This window comes from Borostomias antarcticus (genome assembly GCF_949987555.1).
Source record: "Borostomias antarcticus genome assembly, chromosome: 6".
NCBI lineage: Eukaryota > Metazoa > Chordata > Actinopteri > Stomiiformes > Stomiidae > Borostomias > Borostomias antarcticus.
The window spans coordinates 10,081,124-10,090,619 of NC_140239.1; positions in this window are offsets into that span (position 1 = coordinate 10,081,124).

A 9,496-nucleotide genomic window follows, 5' to 3' on the forward strand; every position below is an offset into this window, starting at 1 on the left:
TGGTGTTCCACACCCTACCAAAATATGCTTTAATGTCTTGTACAATCATCAGCTGTATGTAAAAGCTGTGATGCTAAGCTAAAGCCTCATCTCATGCCCTTGTGTAAATGTCTTGTTTGCTTGAAATGACCTTACGCCACTAATGGTACCAGCCATATCGTTGCAGGACTAGATGATGATGTAACATGTTGGGTTTGACTCAACCCATTCTGAACCTGTGGACATTGGCCTACACAACTTACTTGATGGAAAGTCTACAGTGTTACATCTTTTTTTTCCTGTGAGGTATTTTTCAACTTGAATTAAAAATATGGCTAATAAAATAGTCAGATTGAGCTATGAGCATTATACAAAGTCAAAAACAGATTAATTGAGTCCAAACAGTCATTCTCCAAAGCTGTGTATTGGCTATGCATATTTCGTATTGTGAATTTTGATGAAAAATAATTACTGAAAGAGAGCACTCTTGAAAACCACTAGAGTACTACATAGGTAAAACTAGACACACATCTTCTGGTTGAGCAGGAGAAGCCAACCCTGCCTGCAGTAGTAGGTAAGATGGCGAAGAAGTGACATTGGTTTGTACTCTGGATTAAGACTTTATTACACCTATTACCGTTGCATAATTTGTTTGTATTTGTTTTTGCATTTTTGTTTGTTTGGTCTACAGTATTAAGGTACAACCAGTTTCATCCTCTGCCTTATTTTTCTACACTTTCTACATGTGATCTTTGTGTGTGTGTTGGTTTTATTGTATATGTTTGTAAGCTGTGCTTATATAACGTGTTGCTTCTCCGTTTTTTACTCGTGTCGATGAACTGGCTTTCATGTAAAATGTGTATTTGCTTTTGTCATTGCTAATGTCAGAGGCCAGTATAGGAGTACAGTTTTCCTTGGCTTGTAATTGTTCTCTGTTGATGTTATTGTTTGTCGAACACTTAACTGCATGACACAGAGATTATATGGCAGATAGCTACATAATAGCATTCCCTTCTCTATCCTATCACTTTTCAGGTCAGTGTTAATTCCATCCAGGAAAAACAACAATTACAGATGTTTTTAGGATAGTACAGTACACGCCTTGTTCTAATACCACTGTTATTAAGAGCCCATATAGCTAACCAGTACGTTGTGTGATTATAAAATGCCTGTTTAAGCAGGCAGAGAACACGTCTTTGTTGTATCTGACTGGCCCAAGCCTGCTTCTCCAGGCAACAGTACATATTTGTAAACCAGGGCCTCAAAAAGCTCCAACACAATTAGCAATGATACACTATAATTGTCTTTTTTTATTTTCTGTCTGCTAGCTACTTTGATTTCCATTTGTTTATGGCTATTGAGTGTTTTTCATGTACTTGTTTGAAATAAAAAGTGATGCTTACATGTAGCTTTGAGCAGCATGTACCGCCCTATTCATCGTCATCTCTGTCAGCGTCCTGCTTTGTGCTCTCACTGCTCTGTATTATGACAATGTTGAATATTGTGATCATTTCTGATGGATTATCATCACAGTACGTATTACAATAATATTGAATATTGTAATCATTTCTGATGGATTATCATCACAGTACGTATTACGATAATATTGAATATTGTGATCATTTCTGCTACAATACCATCAACATTACGTATATGTACTGTACTCTATAACAACATACAGTTCTGTTTAGACAACCACTCATCAACCTCTGACACGACAGTATGGATCCCTCTGTCCTCCTCTCTCAGCTGGTCGAACCTTCCTCACGGTGATGATATTTATGTCCTCCGAGTCCTCCTACCTCTCCGACCTGGACAGAAGAAAGGGGGGGGTGGTTCTGGAGCAAACGTTCGCATGGTCACAGCACATCAGCAGAGGCTGCAGGGGGTGCTGGGAACCTAGGGTCGTCCGCCGGGCCCCTCCGCTGGGACCCTCTGCCGCTGAGGTCGTCCGCTGGGACCCCTCCGCCGGGGTCGTCTTTTGGGACCGGGGGACAAGGGCTCCTTTCATTGGGGCAAACAGTGGGAAGCCTGTGCTAAGGACCCCGGAGTTAATGCATCATGCGCTGCATACTTGTAGTCTTCCGAGGGAGAGGAGAGGGAGGGAGGAGAGAGGGAGGGAGGAGAGAGGGAGGGAGAGGGGAGGGGTATATAGCCAGGAGCTGGAGCAGGAGGCCACGGAGGAGCGCGGAGCGTACGGTCATGTGGTCTATAATTGAATCCAGAAGACTGGAGCTTTGGCTCGGGTCCTCTCTGCTGACATGCTGTTCCACATACATGGGTTTTGTTCAGTGTATGTGTGTGTATACTGTGTGTGTGTGTATTCTGTATGTGTGTGTGTATACTGTATGTGTGTGTATTCTGTATGTGTGTGTATACTGTATGTGTGTGTATTCTGTATGTGTGTGTATTCTGTATGTGTGTGTATACTGTATGTGTGTATTCTGTGGGTGTGAGAGAGACAGTGTGCATGCATGTGTGTACTCTGTGTGTGTGTGTGTGTGTGTGTGTGTGTGTTTGTGTGTGTGTGTGTGTGTGTGTGGCATGCGTGTGTGTGTGTGTGTTTGTGTGTGCATATACTGTACTGGTGTGGGTGTGTACATATGCGTGTGTGTGTGTGTGCATATGTGTGTGTGTGTGTGTGTGTGCATATACTGTACTGTGTGTGTGTGTGTGTGTGTGTGTGTGTGTGTGTGTGTGTGTGTGTGTGTAGACTAAACAACGAGCGCACCGCTCTGTGTGTCTCCTGATAGGAGTGCCTGGTCCAGACGTGACCGTGGGGTCGACCACAGTGTGACCACGGAGACACACTGAGCCAATCAGCTCCAGTGACAGGGTGCTATTTATCTTGACTGACAGATAGTATTTCTACAACACTGTATTTGAACAGGCAGTGAAGTTTCAGAATATGTCCTGGTTTCACAAACTATAGAATCAGTCACCCACCACAACCCAGTCAATGCACGTTAAAATAATAGTTAACTCGATATAGACATTATAGACACCAGATAGACAAATTGTGAATGAACTGCCCTTTTAGAGTTCAGCTGGCCTACAGATAGTGTGTGTTGACTGTACTAGGCCCTGAGAACAGACTGCATTGACTATACTAGACCCTGAGAACAGACAGTATTGACTCTACTAGGCCCTGAGAACAGACAATGTTGACTGTACTAGGCCCTGAGAACAGACAATGTTGACTGTACAAGGCCCTGAGAACAGACAATGTTGACTGTACCAGGCCCTGAGAACAGACAGGAGAACGTCAGCATTAATGCCTCAGTCAGACTCCCTGTCCTCAACCCCACAGATGCTGGATTCTTCGGGTAGCTCACAAACACATGTTGTGCGGTTGTTCTGTGACTGAGACAACTTAGAATAAGAATGCAAAGAGTATCTTCGTGCCATCGATATCTCTCAGAATAGCTTACCCCTAGAGAGAAGTGTACTTCTGTTTCTTGAGACCAGCGTGCGTTGGTGTACTGTACAGGTCAACATGCTGTACAGCGCGTTCCACACGCACATTAAAACTCTTTTTTTCCTTCCCCTCTTCTTGCCTTCCACAGTCACAGTAATATTCGTCCCGTCTCTATCGAAGAGATCAGAAATGACGTGAGAATGATGAACTATTAAAAAAAACATTGATGGCCAGCCACCGTGTTGCGCTTCCCAGGTACAGCGTAACTACTGTAAGAGTATGTGGATGCTGCCAGGGGTTATAAGACGTGTCGAGTGCCAGTTTAAACGGGACCGATAAGGAGTTTCAGACCACAATGGTGGGCCAAGCCTATAGAAACCAGGACAGCGGTACTACAGCGGTGCCAAGCTTATAGATACCACTACAACAGTGTGCCAAGCCTATAGAAACCACCAGGCCCTAAAACTCAGCCCAGTGAGTCAGCCAAAACCCAGAGACCTAGAAACATATTCAGATCCCCTCGGTTGCTACGGCAACAGGAACAGATTGAAGCCACATCTGGTAGCTATTCCAGCCGTGCCAGCAGAGGAAGAAAGAAATTTATGAGCAGGGGGAAAAAAAGACAAATATTTTCTGCAATGCAAAGCAGAAAGAAAGCGGAGTAGAGTTACACTTGAAAAGGGGTCGAAAATATTAATTATTCTGTGGCCAGAGTTGGAGAAACTTTTTTATATTGCTGCTAGTTATGAGTTTTTGATTAGGCCTCAGTGTCAGACATGTTTGGCATGTTTGACATGTTTGGCTAGCCTTTGTTAGTCTTCGGCAAAGCTACAAGCTCTAAGTATCAATATACAACAATGCAAGGTATCATGAAATAAAATAATATTCCCTCAAAGTTAAAAAATCATCTCATACTTCATGTACTAAATGTATGAATCTAGAGGGCCTTGTGTTCCCTTTGGTTCCTTTAATGCTCATTACACTTTATGTTATACTTTATGCTTTTCCTGTCAGATTAACCGTCTGTAAGAAAATCACTGTTTAATTACAGAGCTTTGTCAGTGTCATTTCTCAGCCCTGTGGAAATGCAGCGACTATGAAATGACATTTACTTGAAATGGTGCTTGGCGTTTTTCCTGCCCTAAACCACCAAGCACTGAGCTCAGTGTTCAACCAGAGAAGAACCACTCTGAGCTGAGCTCAGTGTTCAACCAGAGGAATAGCTCAGTGTTCAACCAGAGGAACAGCACTGAGCTCAGTGTTCAACCAGAGGAGCAGCTCAGTGTTTAACCAGAGAGGAACAGCTCTGAGCTCAGTGTTCAACCAGAGGAACAGCTCAGTGTTCAACAAGATAGGAACAGCTCAGTGTTCAACCAGAGGAACAGCTCAGTGTTCAACCAGAGGAGCTGCTCAGTGTTCAACACGAGAGGAACAGCTCAGTGTTCAACCAGAGAGTAACAGCTCAGTGTTCAACACGAGAGGAACAGCTCAGTGTTCAATCAAAGGAGCCACCCAGTGTTCAACCAGAAAGGAACAGCTCAGTGTTCAACCAGATAGGAACAGCTCAGTGTTCAGCCAGAGAAGAATGGCTCAGTGTTCAACCAGAGAGTAGCAGCTCAGTGTTCAACCAGAGAGGAACAGCTCAGTGTTCAACCAGAGAGGAACAGCTCAGTGTTCAGCCAGAGAAGAACGGCTCAGTGTTCAACCAGAGAGTAACAGCTCAGTGTTCAACCAGAGAGGAACAGCTCAGTGTTCAGCCAGAGAAGAACAGCTCAGTATTCAACCAGAGAAACAGTGTGATGTTCAACTAGAGCGTAACAGCTCTGAGCTCAGTGTTCAGCCAGAGAGGAATAACTCAGTGTTCAAGCCGAGGAACCACTCAGTGTTCAATCAGAGAGGAACAGCTCAGTGTTCAATCAGAGAGGAACAGCTCAGTGTTCAATCAGAGGAACAGCTCAGTGTTTAACCAGAGAGGAACAGCTCTGTGTTCAATCAGAGAGGAACAGCTCAGTGTTCAATCAGAGAGGAACAGCTCAGTGTTCAATCAGAGAGGAACAGCTCAGTGTTCAATCAGAGAGGAACAGCTCAGTGTTCAATCAGAGAGGAACAGCTCTGTGTTCAATCAGAGAGGAACAGCTCAGTGTTCAATCAGAGGAATAGCTCAGTGTTCAACCAGAGAGGAACAGCTCAGTGTTCAACCAGAGAGGAACAGCTCAGTGTTCAATCAGAGAGGAACAGCTCTGTGTTCAATCAGAGAGGAACAGCTCAGTGTTCAACCAGAGGAACAGCTCAGTGTTCAACCAGAGAGGAACAGCTCAGTGTTCAACCAGAGAGGAACAGCTCAGTGTTCAATCAGAGGAACAGCTCAGTGTTCAACCAGAGAGGAACAGCTCAGTGTTCAACTAGAGGAACAGCTCAGTGTTAAATCAGACAGGAACAACTCAGTGTTCAACCAGAGGAACAGCTCAGTGTTAAATCAGACAGGAACAACTCAGTGTTCAACCAGAGAGGAACAGCTCAGTGTTCAACCAGAGAGGAACAGCTCAGTGTTCAACTAGAGGAACAGCTCAGTGTTAAATCAGACAGGAACAACTCAGTGTTCAACCAGAGGAACAGCTCGGTGTTCAACCAGAGAGGAACAGCTCGGTGTTCAATCAGCGAATAACAGCTCAGTGTTAAATCAGAGAGGAACAGCTCGGTGTTCAATCAGCAAATAACAGCTCAGTGGTCAACCAGAGAGGAACAGCTTAGTGTTCAACCAGAGGAACAGCTCAGTGTTCAACCAGAGAGCAACCACTCAGTGTTCAACCAGAGAAGAAAAGCTCTGAGCTGAGCTGTGTTCAACTAGAGAAGAACAACTCTGAGCTGAGCTGTGTTCAACCAGAGAAGAACAACTCATTGTTCAATCAGAGGAACAGCTCGGTGTTCAACCAGAGAGTAACAGCTCTGAGCTTAGTGTTCAACCAGAGGAACAGCTCAGTGTTCAACCAGAGAGGAACAACTCATTGCTCAACCAGAGGAACAGCTCAGTGTTCAACCAGAGAGGAACAGCTCATTGCTAACCAGAGAGGAACATCTGAGTGTTCAACCAGAGAGGAACAGCTCAGTGTTCAACCAGAGAGGAACAGCTCAGTGTTCAACCAGAGAGGAACAGCTCAGTGTTCAACCAGAGAAGAACAGCTCTTGGCTGAGTGGTATTCAAATGAAGAGAGCTCCTGGGCTCGCCTGGCATCTCCTCGCATCGATTTACTCACTCCATGATTTAGGAGCATCATTAGAGATAGAGAGATAGAAAAAAGGACACTAGATACAGAGTATTGTAAAAAGACAGTAGATAAGGGGGTAGTAGCATAAAAGAGGAATAACTGGGGCTATAAACATCTATATGTACAGTAACTGTGCTGTATAGAATGGAATAAGATATATATGTCTAAATATAACTATAGAAGTAAGTACATTTAAAAGCCCCCAACCCCTTTGCAAAGGCACCAAACTAGAATATTTGGCTTGTAGTGACATCCTTGACGGTGGACAGCCATACACTCCCAAACAGTGGCTCAAGCGAGGCTTTAATAGACTTCCTCCGTTCAGATGAGAGCCAGGACAGCAGGGTTCGCTTCGCTGTGGAGGGGACTACCACAGCAACAAGTACTACTCGACCTCCAACACTTACTATCCATGGTCAAATGATTAATGAGTTAGCATCTGGTCTAGTTAGCCGTCTACTGTAAACATGGCATTATCAACAAAGTACAGTATGACTAATAAGCTAATAGGTCCGGAGTTCCTCCCCACCCAGACATGGTGTTGTGGAGAGGGAGTGCTGACGGCTGTCTGGGACTCTGTTTTCCCCATTGTCAGCATTATTCAGAGGAGGGTATTAAAGAGAGGATCTGGGCCTAATAGAAAACAGGTCAGTCAGACTCTCTGACACACATACACTCTCTCTCTCTCTGCCTCTCTCCCCCCTCTCCCCTCTGTCTTACTTTCTTGTTCATTCTTTCTTTCTCTCTCTCGTCCTCTCATCCCCATCTCTGTTTATCTCACCCTCATCTCTTCCCCTCTCTCTTTTTCATTCAATAGCCCTTTTTCCTTCAGTTCCTCCCAGCCTCCAATCTAGTCTCCCTCCTCCCAGCCTCCAATCTAGTCTCCCTCCTCCCAGCCTCCCTCCTCCCAGTCTCCCTCCTCCTAGCATCCATCTACCCAGCCTCCACCCTCCCAGCCTCCCTCCTCCCAGTCTCCCTCCTCCTAGCCTCCATCCTCCCATCCTCCAGCACTGCCTCCACCCTCACAGCCTCAAACCCAGCCTCCACCCTCCCAGCCTCCATCCAACACAAACATCCACCATGATGACTGTAGACTGTGGACTCCAGCTCTCCCTCGTTGGAAACCCTAGTCAGTTCCTCCTTGTCGCCGGTAGTCCTGCTTATTCATGCTCCTGGTTATCCAGGCGACACGCTGCCCCCAACACACACACTCCTGGGTTTCATAAGTGTGTGTATGTGTGTGTGTGTGTGTGTGTGTGTGTGTGTGTGTTCATGTGAAATATACTGTTATCTTCTGTGTGTGTGTATGTGTGTGTTTGTGTGTGTGTGTGTGTGTATAATATATAGTATATATATAATGTTTGTGTGTGTTTGTGTGTGTGTATATGTTTGTATGTGTATGTGTGTGTGTGTGTGTGTGTGTGTGTGTGTGTGTGTGTAACCCACTGGGTCTATAGGCCCTCACTGGGCCGTTCCAGGAGCCATGTGTTTGTGGTTAGGCCCGGCGAGGGGAGAGTGTTTCCCCCGAAGCCTCTCTCATGTGGTCAGCGCCTGGTCATCCTTCACTGCACACCTCCCACATCCGCTGTGAGGTCATCATACCCCCCCACCCCCACCCCCTCCTCCCCAAATCTAAATATGTAAACATTGGTTTGGAACCCCTCCCTCCACGCACTGGGACTCTATATATAATGTGTTTGCATTGGTCCTCTGTGACAAGAGCACACGATGGAGGATCTGTTCTTAGAGACAAGGTTGTGAGAAGCCACTTCAGTGCTCTCATTCAGATTATACTGATCTTAATAATTGTTGGATATATAACATTTTTTGAAATGGTGACAGCACATTTAATCTAGGGCAGTGTTGTCATATAGGTCTAGTTTATTTAATCTAGGGCAGTGTTGTCATATAGGTCTAGTTCCTTTAATCTAGCCAGCTTTGTACTACAGGTTGACAGTTCCCATCTCCTGTCTCCACAGGCAGCTTTTACAGATCAGACAGCCCCCACCCCCACCTCCACCCCCCCATCCCATGTGACCCTGAGGGTCCAGACAGTAAGGATCAAACACTCTCTCTCTTACACACACACACACACACACACACACACACACACACACACACACACACATACAGACAAACACACACACGCACATACATTCAGGCACACACCAACACACACAGACACATGCACATACACTCAAGCACACACCAACATACACACACACAGACACATGCACATGAACATACACTCAAGCATACCCACACACACAGGCTCCCTCTTTGTGAAGTTGCCACCACATTAGAAGGCGCAGGAAGTGCGCGTGGCTATAATGAGTCCTGACTGCTGAGTGTGAGGAAAGAGGCAGGAGGGACCGGCGTCCGTCCGACTGAGGGACTTCCTGTCTCCTCATTACACATGCAGAGAGAAGGGCATGCTGGGAGTGCTCCCAGTCAGTCAGGATGGATACGGCACAGAGCATGAAAGGAGAAGAGACTGTGCAGCGTTTGATATACACACACACACATACATACGCACACACACACATACATACACACACACGCACACACACACACGCACAACCTAGGTGAAGTGTTTGATCCAGACACACACACACATACATATACACAAACATACACACACACACGAACGCACACACACACGCACACATACACACACAAACACATTCAAACAAAACCTATGTGAAGCGTTTGATCCATACACACAAATATACACGCATGCACACACACACACACACACACACACTCACACTGCACAACCTAGGTGAAGCGTTTGATCAGGGTGAAGCAGTTGTATGTACTGTGTGTATCAAGA